A 14348-nucleotide genomic window follows, 5' to 3' on the forward strand; every position below is an offset into this window, starting at 1 on the left:
ACGTGTATAAATGATTTGAAAACCGGACATTATGGTCGAAAACCGGATGTCTGGCATCCCTAGTGTGGACGTGCGGCTGCTTTGCTACAGTAATAGGTAAGGATGGACAGGCCTTGCTTCATAAGGGTGTGAGGGTGACCCGCACCATCGTGGCACCCCCAGGACCAAAGCTGCTAGAACACGTTTGTGCGTGTCCATTTTCTGTCTTCAGATGCGTGTCAGAAATCGGTATGAGAACTCCAGTGAATAAAAGCCTGCGGTTTATGAATAGAGCTCGTCAGGATTCTACATGCTGGTGGAACTCTGGTTTGCTTTGAGAATCAATCACTCAGCTACACCAGACGCAGTGTGCAGCTGCATCCTTTATGGCTGCTCCCTTCATCTCAATTTATTAACTACAAACCAAGCGCGGATTGATGGGATATCAAGTTAATTGCTGTGGGGGTGTGTGTGGGGAGGGGGGGTGGTTTGCTACGAATCGTGTCACAACTCACATTTTTTTTTAGTGTTTTAATTTGAAAGGATTTCTTATCGTTGCAAGCGTTGCATCTCTGAGGAAATTGCCCGTGTGGATAATGACTCGCAACACGCAAAAAAAACAAAAAAAAACAAAAAACAAATATAGGCCTCGCACCCCAACCTAAAGACGGCTAGGAGGCCTCGGGCTGCTGAACATCAACGTTGTTTATGATTTTTTTTTTTTTCCTTTTAGCTGCCTAATCCGCTGCATCAGTCTTTTAGGAAATATGAGCCATGTGTACAGAGGCCCGGGCTGTTCCCCCACAGCTATGGATTTTCTGATCTCTACCCCGCTCTCTCTATTGATCGACCCCCGTCTGCCGCGTTCTGGCGACTCCGGCTCGAAAGCGATTTAGCTCAGCGGCACAGGGGCGTGATAAGACTTAAACATCACGCTGGATAGTCCTGGAACCGAAGACCGCTCGGAGCGTACGGAGCCATTTATACCATTAACAGCATCTTCCTTTCGAAGATTTACATTTAAGGCCAAGAAGGTGCTGGGTCTGAATCTGGCCTGAGCCTCTCTGTGTGGAGTTAGTATGTTCTCCCTGTGGGTTTCTTCTGGGCAGGCCGGTTTACTCCCACAGTCCAAAGACAATGCAGGTCAGGCTAATTGGAGGCTCTAAATTGCCCACAGGATGCCCGGGATAGGTGGGTATAGATAATGGATGGACCCTGCCCAGGATAAGCGGGTAAGGATAATGAATGAACACATAAGGCCACACGGTGATTTTGGGCTTTTCTCCTACGCCTCCTTGTTGCAGGCAGCTCCCTGTATGAACCACAGTCACAGACTTCTGAAAGACGGCAGAACCGCGACATGGAGAGAGCTCTGGGCTTTTAATTTGACGGGTGGAGAAGCACGGGGGACACGGACGCGTTCGGCTCGGGCTTGTTTGCACAGGAGCTGGAGCCCAGATACACATTCCTCATTTATGTCATCATCAACTTTTATGACTTTCGGCTTTTAAGATTCATTCACCGGATCCTTACAAAACGCGTCCCACTTCGAATACCGCGAATATAATTTCCCCACTCCCGCTGAGGCAGCATCTATAGAGACGTTTTATATTTCCTGCGGTTCACTCTGCTTGATTTAAATGCATGGCCCTGCCTTTCACAGAACACTGCGGCCTCAGACAGAAAAAAAAGTTTTAGAATTTTTTTTTTTTTTTTTTTAACCCAACAACGCGTATCTTGCGCTCAACTACTTTCGGCAAAGACCGCTGCAAATGAAACACTGAGAGACGATTTGCAAACTTTCATTCACGTTCAATACCCCGAGGCTTCAGATTAATTGCCAGACATATTGATTGTTTTTTGAGAACATTTTTTATTCCCTTAAAGGTGCACTGAGTGGTTCTTATGGAGCAGGGTTTTGTGTGTGTGTGTGTGTGTGTGTGCGTGCGCGTGCGTGTGTGTGAAAGTGAAAATAAAGAAGTAAAGAGAAGAAAGCCAAAAGCACTTGCGTTAATAAAGCGCTGACTGTGCCCCGGTTTTCACAAGGGGGCCCCACTCGTCTTTTCTCCTCCTTTCATCTTTCCATAAGTTTCTATCGCTCACTGGGCGATGGCAACGGTATATTCAACCGTTCATCAGATAAATCAGGAATCCCACGTTATTAATTAATGAAGCACACATTCTTGCCAGTAAGATGGGGTTTTTTCCCCCACCACTTGGAGGGGATTTCGGTCAGCCGGACGTTTATGCACACCGGCGCCCCCTCTGGTCAGTCGCGTTCCCGTGGTCTGCCTGCACAAGCTGCTGCATTCGTCTCCTCCTCCCACTCAGAGTCTGCATGCCTCTGATTGGTGGACTGCGTTGGGGAAAAAGAAACGGCAGTTTGACAGGAGGGCTGCACACGCATGGCTACGAACTCAGGCACACAATTCGGCATTCCCCTGGGGAAAATGCAGGGTATTGGGTAATATTTACATTTTTTGACTGTGTACTGAACACAGCTCTCACTGAGCCTGAGCTCCACACGGCTCCATCACATAACACACCCAGGTGGGTGCTACACATTGGTAGTGGGTGAGGTGAGTTCCCACTCATCACTGTAAAGCAGTTTGGGCGTTCGGAAAAGTCCTCTATAAATGCAACGATTCATTCGTTCATGCTATACAAATGCAACGATTCATTCATTCATTCCTTCATAACTCCCCATTCACTCATCCATCCATCCATCCATTCATTCATTCATTCATAACTCCCCATTCACTCATCCGTTCATTCATTCAGTCATAACTCCCCATTCACTCCCTCTCTCCAAACACAGCGTTCACACACAGCTGAATAGCAGCAGGAGCGGAGAGAGAGAGAGCGATGCCTTTTATTCGCGCACATCCGCCATCGCGTCTGCCTCGCTCTCTTCTCAGTGCTGTCTGTGCGGGCGGACCTGACCGGGGCGATGTTTACCTGACCCGACAGACCTTTTCTCTTTCCCAGTCTTCGCGGCGAGCTCTCGTTCACAGAGGCGTTTAGGACGCCGGTGGCTGAATGTCCTGTTCTCTGCGTTCACTGGCAGCCATTTCAGCCTCTCTGACTTAGTCAGTCAGTCTTCCAAGTGAAAAGAGGTTTATAGACAGTCGTGTCATGTTATCTAACGCCTACTGTAGCAACCGCTCACTACAGAATGCGATATTTAAAAAACCTTACAATTAGGAATTGCGTTTTAAATAAAACAATACTATTGAAGACATTTAATTTACATATCTAAACACTATGGAAGCATGTGTATTATAGAGATGGCCTTCAACAGAATTTGCAAGATAGATTTTATCTGGGATAACTGTAATGCATAAGGATTTCTGTGGCCTTCAACAGAATTTGCAAGATAGATTTTATCTGGGATAACTGTAATGCATAAGGATGGCTGTGAACATACATACATACATACATACTTTCATACATGCATACATGTATGTACATACACAAGGATACATCTTTTTTAATTGAAAAAAATTTTGCGACACTAATTTTATTTGAATAGCAGTTTGTCGAAACAGTGAACTGTCACTACCAATTTTTTGCACAGAACACTACGGGAAATATTTACACTGCGAACACCAAACGGTTAATGGTAAATGCACTCACTGATTGTAGCCTGGCCAAGGACAAAGCTAGATGAAAGAAAAAGACAGGAAAAAAAGGCGAGTGTCTTTCTGAGCCCCTTGAGAGGGCCCATTTGAGCTGGATTTGCTTTGTGGCGTTGAAAGCGCCCTCCTTGCTGCCCGCTTTCATCTTCAGAGCAGACGCTTTGTTGACCTTCAGTACCACTCCACTGCTGATACTGAGCGACTGGGATCCTCTCTGCAGGGTGGGGGGGGGCCGGGGGGGCCTGGGGGGGTATGGGGGGGGAGGATGTTTATTAGCGCTTCTGCTCCGAGAGCGTCGTGCATTATGGGTAATGGAAAAGCTGTCCTGTAGATGTGGAAGGTGGGGGTCAAAATTCTTTTTTTTTTTTTGTTTTTTGTTTTTTGCTTTAAGGTAACAGATGGCAGCGTACTGTAATGGGTAAGGAGCTGGTCTTGTTACCTAAAGGTCACGGGTTCGATTCCCAGGTTGTAACCTTAACCCGCATTGCTTCAGTATATATCCAGCTGTATTAATGCATGCAATGTAAAGGAGAGTCTGATAAATGGCTATAATGTAATGTAAAAAAAAACCTTTGGATTCTGTTGCGATATCTTATTCCTGTGGGGACGAGTAACAGCGGTGTCTGGACTGAAATGCACCGGCTGGCTGCAATAAATGGGTCCGGCGAAGGATTTGAGATTTGAGACCCAGAGAAAAACTCTCTTTGAGACGGAATCGCAGCGCCGAAGGAAAAGACGTGCTTAATGACGCGTGAGTCGTGCCTGTGGCCGATCCCTCAGCCCAGCTGACAGCAGTCCCGTCTGCGGAGGACCGGGCGTGGCTCAGCGGCACTCAGCTGGGCTCCTCACTCAGTCCAGTCCCCAGCCAGGCCCAGGGCATCACGCCGCTCGCATCGATCCCGTCAGCAATCTGAGCATGGTGCTTCTACAAGGGTCGAGAAACGCCGCACTTCAGTTTGACAGGCTGACTGGTTCACCGCAGACGCTCGTGAGGCACACACACACACACACACACACACACACACATGCACACACAAATACACACACGCACACATACACACATGCAAACATACACACACACACACACATGCACACACATACACACACACAACCGCACACACACACACACACACGCACACACACACACACACACGCACACACACACACACACACACACACATCCACACACACACACACACGCACACATACACACACACACACACACGTACACACACACACACGCACACATACACACACACACATACACACACACACACACGCACACATACACACACGCATACACACACACATGCACACGCAAACGCGCACACATACATACGCATACACACCACACACATGCACACAGACACACACACGCTCACACACACACACACACGCATATATGCACACACACACGCATTCACACACACCCAAACACACTCACACCCAGACCCACACACGCTCACACCCACACACACACACAAACACACACACACAGACGCATACACACCCACACACATACTGCAGTATCTGAAAGTGACAATATGAATATTGTCCATCTATCCAGTCTCAGTTTATTGCAGTAAATTCCATCTTTTACTTTTTTCTTTTTTTTTAGAAAATAAATTTGGCCACCTGTGTTTATTAATAATGATCTCCTATGGGAACTTGCAATTATCTGAGCTACAAACTGGAGGAGTGTTCCTGTAATCAGCACCAATTTAAGACAATCGCCAGTGCTATCAACATTCCAGCACATCAATCAACAAGACTATTAAATCTGAAATGCGAATTACGCTGATTATTACTACGAGGAGGACGGAAAGGAAATTGGCGATGTTGTAAATGTACTTGAGGAAAAGCTTTCTCTCAAGTACTATCTGCCCATCAGTTGAAAATTACACACCTGCTGGACCCCCAGTGTCTTGTTTCTGGAGTGTCTGGACATCATCTCTCTTCTCCTTCTGCAATTACCTGGCTCACTGCGCCCATGGTAAAAGCCCTTTACTCCTTCGTTTCACACTTTTTTTTTCTACGATGTTATAAAAAATATATATGTTTTAAAATTGTGTTCTTCTGTTATTGACTTGCAGCCTCTTCCCACGTTCAGAAGCAGGCCGCTGAGCCAGCCGTAGGGAAACCGCTGGGAGTACTCTGTTTCCACCCGTCCGTGCATTAATTGCACTGTATACACCAAGCAAGGGCGGTAATTGAACACCCAACTGGAGGCAGGCGGTGGTCGTAAGCTGATTTATTTTCAGCAAAACAGAACAATAAAACCAAATATGTTCAGGTCTGGGCACTACTGAAATAGGGCAACAACAAAAAAAAGAGAGAGAATTTCTTCCACAAAGCTCAAGAGGAAAAGCTTTTTGGAGGGGTGGGGTGGTGTGGGGGTTCCAGAGGATTAAAGAGAAGAAAAACCCATTTCGTGGCTGTGCCCCAAAAGGCCCCGCTTTGTAAAGGCAAAGCCCGTGCGTAGACAATGGGCAACACGTGAGCTGATTACCAGTGAGCCTCAGGTGTGCACACCTCCACATGATTACCAGTCAGCCTCAGGTGAGCATGCCTGTGCATGATTGCTGATCAACCTCAGGTGTGCACACCTACACATGATTACCCGCATGTAATCAGCCTCAGGTGTGCATACCTGTGTGTGATTGGTATTACATGTCACTTTCATTTTTTTTTTCCAAAACCTCAAAATGCCCAGTCTGTAATGCTTTATATTGAATTATTATAAATCTGTGCAGTCAATGCGCATCAGACATACAGAAAACAATTATTTTCATCATTAGCAACGTATTTTTCCTTGTTTGGAAATTTCCTCCATATAACCATATCAGTTGGCGTCACCAAAACAGAGAAAATTTCACTGTCAAACAGAATGGCCATCTTATCGATTTTCTTCTTGGGTTTTTTTATAGCACAAGAAATTGTGGACATTTTCTCCCCGTTTGCAGCCCCTCGGTCTCTCTCTGCGTTCCATGGATAGCTTGGGTATGGGTAGCGCCGCCCCTTCCCATAGACAGCGGTGACGAATTACAGCCCATTTACTGGAGTAATGCCCACTTTAGATCGCTCCGCGCGTCCGTTCCATTATACTCAAGATGCTGAAAACATCGCAATACCGAGCCAACCAGCGTTTGTTTTTGTTTTCACATATACGACCGTCCACTGGTGTGTACATTAAATATTCATACTTAGCCTCTTCGAGGGTTCCAGCTGATGGAAGTGTTTCGTTTTTATTGTTATTTTTTTAAAAGTATATTTTCACTGGCTGTAATAGAAAAACAAGTAATTGTTTGTATTTAATAAAGAATTTGGTGGTAATATTGTGTAATTTGAGTTAAGTACAGAGCACCCTCCACTTAAATTTTATTTTGTAAATTTAGAGTTAAGTAGCCTAGAATAGTTACTAATTTACAATTAACAGTGTAGCAAAAACCTACAAAAACGCATTGCATATGGTTAGCAAACAGCCCTGGAGATTGGTACAGTTACAGCCTAATGAGTAGGCCTACTTGTATAGTTCAAGGCATCCTTGTTTAAATGTAATATTTGGAATTAAGTACAATACATTCTTGCTTAAATATAGTACTTGGAGTGAAGCACTAAGCATCCTTGCTTAAATTTAGCACTCGGAGTTAAGTGCAAAGCATTCTTGCTTAAATTTAAAGTAAAGTCTGCCGTGGCTAGATTGTATTTTTTTATTTTATTTTAACCAGACTGCTATGTCCTCAGTACACAATCACGTTCTGTGTGATATAACAAGCAGGAACCCCAACTCTGCCTGGCGTAAGATGTTTAGTCTCTGTCTGTGCTGAGAACGCATAAGAATGGGGTAATGGCTTAGAAAAAACAACCTTTATTTCCTGGGCATAGGAAACAATATAAATGCAAAGGACCCTCGCACCCAATTAAAGAGCCTGGATGTGTCGTCCTGGTTACGGGTTCAGCATAAATGAAGATGTACGGTAACAGGGCAATGAATGCGCCTCAGCGAAAGCAGTGGCAGCTGGTTTTTATCTGACATTTCATCCGCGCGAGGCGTTTGAAAACCGAACAGGGATAAACCGCTGGCCTCGTTTCATCTTTTCAAATTGCCTGTCTGACGGCTGGTCCAACGAGCCCGCCGCGCGGAAAACGTGAGATCTGCAGAACTGAAAGCGCATTAAAAGGCGCGTGCTTCTCCAAACAAATCGCGGTTCGTCTTCGTCAGCAGGATTCGCGCGTTCTCCGGCAGCAGCAGGTAGCTCTGCTTCATAGAGCGCGGGGATGCCTTCTGCTTAAAGCCTTAATGCCACATAACAGACATCAAGCTCAACATTATCGTGTCTCTGTTTAAATAATAATAATAATAATAATAATGAACTGCATGTACACAGTGGTTCTCAAAGTGTGTTACAGTGAAGTTGGGGGCCCATCAAAGTATTGTACACATTATGCAGCCAATAAAACTGGCGTATTAATAAATTACCAAGATTAGAGAGGTCAGATGAGGAATTTTGAATGAACAGTTGGGAAACTTCCTTTCCATGGGAACTGTACTAACAAATGAGTCTGGATTTTTTGGCCAATCTCATCCCACCGTGTGGTGTTGCCAGGATGTAGAGAAATTCCAACTGGCTTTTCATAAGCAGCAACCGCAACAGCAACAACAACAACGCTGCGAGAGAGAAAAAAAGAGAGGGAAAAAAATCATGTTTTTAGTAGTGCAAACGCAAGGCGAGATTCAGGGTCTAAAACCGTATGCTGAAATGTTCACACTTCAAAAGAGAGAGCGAGATTGGTGTCTGAGAAATTTTGATTCTCCCAAAAAGGTGTCAATGTCCCACCAGACTGGTTAAATGGTAAATGGACTGCATTTATATAGCGCTTTACAATCGATGCCTCTCATTCACCAGAGCAGTTAGGGGTTAGGTGTCTTGCTCAAGGACATTTCGACATGCCCAGGGCAGGGTTTGAACCGGCAACCCTCCGACTGCCAGACAATCGGTCTTACCTCCTGAGCTATGTCGCCCCGATAACTGAATAACTGACAAATTAGATGATCAGAAAAGACAAAGGGGCATGTGCAATACGTGGCTGCCAATTAGGCTGAGAAGGCAGATATATGACAGGGCATGCTTCGCCTTTTCTGTGAACACCAGGAGCAGTCAGATCACTGGTTTGCTCTATTTGTGTTCTATCAGGATAGAACAGGTGTGTCCAATCTCACTCAAAAGGGGCTGGTGTGGATGCAGGCTTTTGTTCTAGCCTAGAACTGCCACACCTGATTGAACTTATTAACTAATTAATCATGGTCTTTATCCAAGACCTTGCTAAGTAGAATCAGGTGTGTTAGTGCTGGACTAAAAAAGAAAAACCTGCACTCACACTGGGCCTTTTCAGTTAAGATTGGGCATTCTTGGTTCTATCCTGTGAGTGAACTCGTTGTGCTGTGTCATCATATAAAGAAAAGGAGCTATGCTGCTTACAGCCTAAGATCTGTCACCTGCTTCTTACTGCCAGGATAGGCTGGGGATCAGGACGCATGCAGATGCCCTAGGCAGGTAAGGCCTGGTTTACCTGCTACCTCTGTGTTTGCTCTTAAAATGTTGCGCATAACCGATGCACTCAAGTGGTATCAATTAAATATCTAACTGGGCTTATTTAGAAAATGTCTGGATCTGAGCTTGCACTATGAGATTAACCTCTGGAGATCCCATCAAACTTGTCTCAATTGACCATTTGCACAGCACTGACAGGTACTATAGACTATAGACAGCTATTAGATTATACAAAGATACTTCTTTCTACCTACTTTCTTTGTACTTTGTACTTTCTATTTCTTTCTACATTTTTCTTCGTAGCAAGTGTAATATTCCACCAACTCTGCTTCCATTTAGCAAACTAAGTCTTGAGAAGTTTATGCTATGTGACTTGCAATCTCAAGTGAAGCCTAAAAGCGGTAAAACGTTTGGTAACTTGGCAACCTGACAGGTGTTCTTGCGCCTGGCTTTGCTAGCTTCGTCTGCCACCTGTTAGACACAAAATGGTTTTTTCACAGAAGTGACTGATGATGCGGCTTCATCCAAAGGCGTAGTGGACTGTTTAATAATGGGTGTGATACTCAGACTCCGAAGAACCTGTCAATACAGTCGTTAAGTGCTGACTTTTGCACACACACACACACACACACACAAAATGAACTCAAGATGGCCAGCAGCTACTGGATTCAGACATTTTTTTTTTTTTTAGTCGTTCGGCATTTAGCAAATCATTTTAACAGTCATTTTGCATTCTCTGACCAGGCGATAATAATCTCAGCCTATACCTCGCTTTAACACTCCAACTGTTACCGTGGTCACCAGCCCACGGACCCTGACGTTGCAGTGACAACACTGCCAGTGAACTGCTGGCTTCCTGGGCTGGGTTTGCATTGCATTACTGGCATTTAGCAGACGCTCTTATCCAGAGCGACTTGCACAACGTCCTCATTTTTACATTGTATCCATTCATACAGCTGGATATTTGCTGAAGCAATGCAGATTAAGCACCTTGCTCAAGGGTACAACCGCAGTGTCCTGCCCGGGAATCAAACCTGCAACCTTCAGGCTACCAAGCCCAGTTCACACCACACTGGATGAGAGTGCTGCTTGTATAGGAGGTTCTGTGATCCAGTGCGTTAATTTGTTTTCATGCATAAATGTTTCAGACATTTCCCTTGGAGTCTAAAGGATAGTTTTCTTCTTCACATGCTGACCACACAATTACTTTTTTTCAGTGTCTTTCTACAGCACTGTGATAAGTGCTTTTTTAACTTTCCCTTGCCTACGGAGAGAGAACTGCTTTTGTGTGAGACTTAATCTCCATAATTCATATGAGTCAGCCCTGTATTATACTGTTGATTATGAAACCACTGTAACCCAAATAGCACTTTGCAGTGCAGCAGGACTAGGCCCGGTTTTGAAAGGGAGTGCAATTAAACCGTACTTTTGTGAGCAGCGGTAACCAGGCCTGTTCCTGGAGATCTACTGTCCTGTAGGGTTCCACTCCAACAATGACAAAGCACACCTCATTCACCAGCTAGAGACTTTGATGTGCTGCCGATTAGGAGAGTCAGGTGTGCCAAATTAGGGTTGAAATGAAAACTTACTGGACGGTAGATCTCCAGGAACACGGTTAGTTACCACCGCTTTAAAGTAACCAGACCTTAACCCCAAAAAAGCAAGCAACTGAGTTCATAAAAACCTCCCCAGTGGGGGGAGGGGGGAGACACTGAAACGGTGGTCAGAAAATAAAAGCCCCCCCCCCCAATGGGAAAATATCCGCATATCTGCGCTACAGTGCTAATGGCAAGACCTTTCACCGATTCGACCGTTATACCTTCTCCCACGAGCCGATCCTCATCTCGAACGCCTTCCCGCAACGGTCCTCTGGTGGACCGCTACGGCGTTAACTCGCAAAATGTCCGCCGTCTGACAGCTTTACCGGTAGCAAAATATATTTGCACGTAATTTCTTTTACGTTCCTAATATCTATATGTATGAGACACTCCGGATCTTTCCATCTAGTATACGAAGCTGCAATTTAGTAGGCTAAGCATGCTATTTAAAATCAGAGGCAATGCCTGAGTTTGGGGTGGGAAGGGGGGCGGATCACTTGATTATAATGACGTTCAATTATGTACAATTATATAAGTTCCGTTCGCCATTATCCATGTGTTTGTACAAGGACTACTCTTTGAAAGAGAATTCCCCTACACAAATAATGGCGAACGAAACTTTTTAATTGAAGGCCATTATAACAGCCTGAAATCCGTTATTTTTTGTCCCCCGCCGTTCTATATTGATAACTGACGCTGCATGTTTCCAACGGCACTGTTGTTTAAGTGTTGTTTGTGATCTATAATGTAAATGAAAGCAGTACATGCGTGCTTACAATGCAGAATACATAAAGCAACGCACCGCAGGTTGCATGTTAGTCAATGCAACACACATCAACCACAGGCTGCTGCAGAAAAGATGTTCCGCGCTCGGAATCGATTATATTTCCACGGAAATGCAAAACGCTGAATCGACTCGGAGCAGACGGAGACCACCGCCGCTGCGTGTCACGGCTGTACAGTTGGCTGTAAGGATGTAAAATACGGCTCGTTTTAAATCAAACGTAGGGAAGCCTGTGACATTTACACCCGGCCCGATATCGATTCATTCATCTGGCGGCTCTGAGGCTCCCCGTTCACTGCTCTCGCTCGCTCTCCCCGCGGCGCAGAATCGCATTTCTGACCGCCCCGCGGGAGCTGGCGAGCTAACTGCGCTAATGCATCGGGAATCCATTAACACTGACACTGCTGAGCGCAAGCGGAACCACGGACTTTCATTCATTCATTCATTCATTCATTCACTGTGACCTCCACAGACTGTACTCCGCATGCGCCTATCAGACCGCTACTGGCGCCAGTTTTCATCCCACCAGTTTTTTTTTAGCGTTTTGGCACTGTGCCGGTGAGCTAGCAGGCGGAACGCTCACCGACTGTTCACAGCGCTTTAAACGGCTGGTCCTCAGCTCAAACCGTCAGGGCTCCATGCGGAAATTATTACCGCAATACATCTTACAATATATGCTGCCATATATTTTAATTATTACTTATATTGTGATTATTATACAACAATTTATTGAAGTACATTCCATTTCCAACAGGGATACCACTTTGGTGCATGGCTGACTTTTGAGTTACCACGTGATTACCACCCCAGCAAAAAGGAATCATGTCTGGCCTGAGGACAGGATGTCTGTGTCAGAGCAGGGGCAATTGGGTTCTTTTTGTCAGGTAAATGAAATGGGGCCTGGCCATGCACGCGTGATGGTAAATCGGTCTAGATAAAATCTCAGGTTTGGCACCTAGACTCCGGGCCCAGATCTGCGCCGAGTCCGGCCCGGCAGTGCTGACTTCGGCCCGGATCCGGCTCGGATCCGGCTCGCTGTCTGGGCGGGGACCACTGAGTTTACCTTTTCAGAACCGAAAGATCGCCAGACTGGAGAGAGATAACCGCCTGATTCCCCGGTGGCCTTGTCTCTTTGTGAATGGAGAACACGGTATGCTAAACAGACCTTTTAAAAATGTGCTGTCTGAGGCCTTGTAGCCAAAAGAGAGAATGTCACTCCTGAAATATTTAATCATTTCTGGGTTGAGAGTCCTTCATGCTGGTTTGCTGTGTACCCTGAGGTGATGTATCTGAAATATGAGACAAGACCGCAAACACTGTGAATCCCAAAATCAGAAACATGATAAACAAGCTTCCACATTCAGTTTGGTTCCTGAAAGATTTTTTAACAAGGCTAAAAATGGAAAAGGTGTTACAAAAACTGGTTTCAGTCCATGTAAATGTATCACCAGTGTAACAAAAGACATGCCTAAAAGACATTACATTTTTGGCGGGTGGGGGGATGCAAGATCAGGTTTTAACAACCTGATCTTGCATCCAGTTTAAATCTGTCTAGATTTAGGTTAACCCCTTATGGAAATTAAATATACTGCCATATATTGAGATAAAATATTGCAACACTTTACAATATACGGGCAAATATACAAATTATTGCCTTTGGGTATTTCAGTTTAGTTTTGGGTTTTTTTTTTTTTTTGCAATGCATTGCTGTGAAATCTATTTTCTTTTAGACTAGACTTGTAACCGAAGGTGAGTTCGATTCCCGGTAGGAAAATGCCGTGTACCCTTGAGAGTACTACGAAATTGCTTCAGTATATATCCAGCTGTATAAATGGATACAATGTAAAATCCTGTGTAAAAGTCGTGTGTAAGTCGCTCTGGATAAGAGCGTCTGCTAAATGCCTGTAATGTAATGTAATGTAATTTTCTTTTTTTGGTGCAAAAACAAATCCTCACATTTGAAATACATTGCACTATATTCCGTGTCCACAAGGGACAATAAAGCGCTGTTGGTCGTAGTCTGTTTCATCACAATTTAATGGTTTCCCCTGGCGAAGAAATCCAGAAACTACAGTCTTTAATGAGAGCTCCAGCTAACACACAGGCCTCTTCTCCACGTCAGTCATTTGTGTGCATCTTATTTCCTATCATTTAATCCTCTTGTGCCAGCGTGGCGAAGATTAACCACAATTATGAGCATGCACAAATAATAGCAGGGTGCTTTATTATTATTATTATTTTTTTATTGAAATTTTTTGTTTTTGTTTTTTGGGGGGGTGGGGGGTGGGGGGGGGGGGGGGGTACTTGCTATTTCACATTTTGATTCAAAAACAAAAAGAAAAAAAAAAATCCCGTAACCGTCAGCATGCTAACGGCGGTTTGACGCGTTCGCGGGTAATCACCCCAGCCGGACTCCGCGCGCTGAAGGACATGTTTACACGCGGCCACTGACGGCTCCAGATGCGCACATAATTGGCTCACGCTGGCCGGTTTGTTTTTCCTGCCGGAGCCCCTCAGCCAATCAACTTCTAGTTTGGTTTTCTCATTTAAAATTCTGCGAGGATTCGGTTGTTTTCCAAAAAAAAAAAAAAGTTTCTCTCCAGCAGAGATTCTCTGAACAGACACTCGAGCACAGTACTGCTGCTAATTTCTATTGTTTCCCTCTAATCACCTAGAATACCAGGTGAGTGTTATTGGTTTTAACACCAGGGGAGTGTTCTTATTGTTCTTGGCTGGAACACCAGGTGAGCTTTATTGCACTTGCTTGTGGGATAACTGCCTGCAAAATGCCTTTAGT

This window comes from Anguilla rostrata, chromosome 5 (assembly GCF_018555375.3).
Source record: "Anguilla rostrata isolate EN2019 chromosome 5, ASM1855537v3, whole genome shotgun sequence".
NCBI classification, from domain to species: Eukaryota; Metazoa; Chordata; class Actinopteri; order Anguilliformes; family Anguillidae; genus Anguilla; species Anguilla rostrata.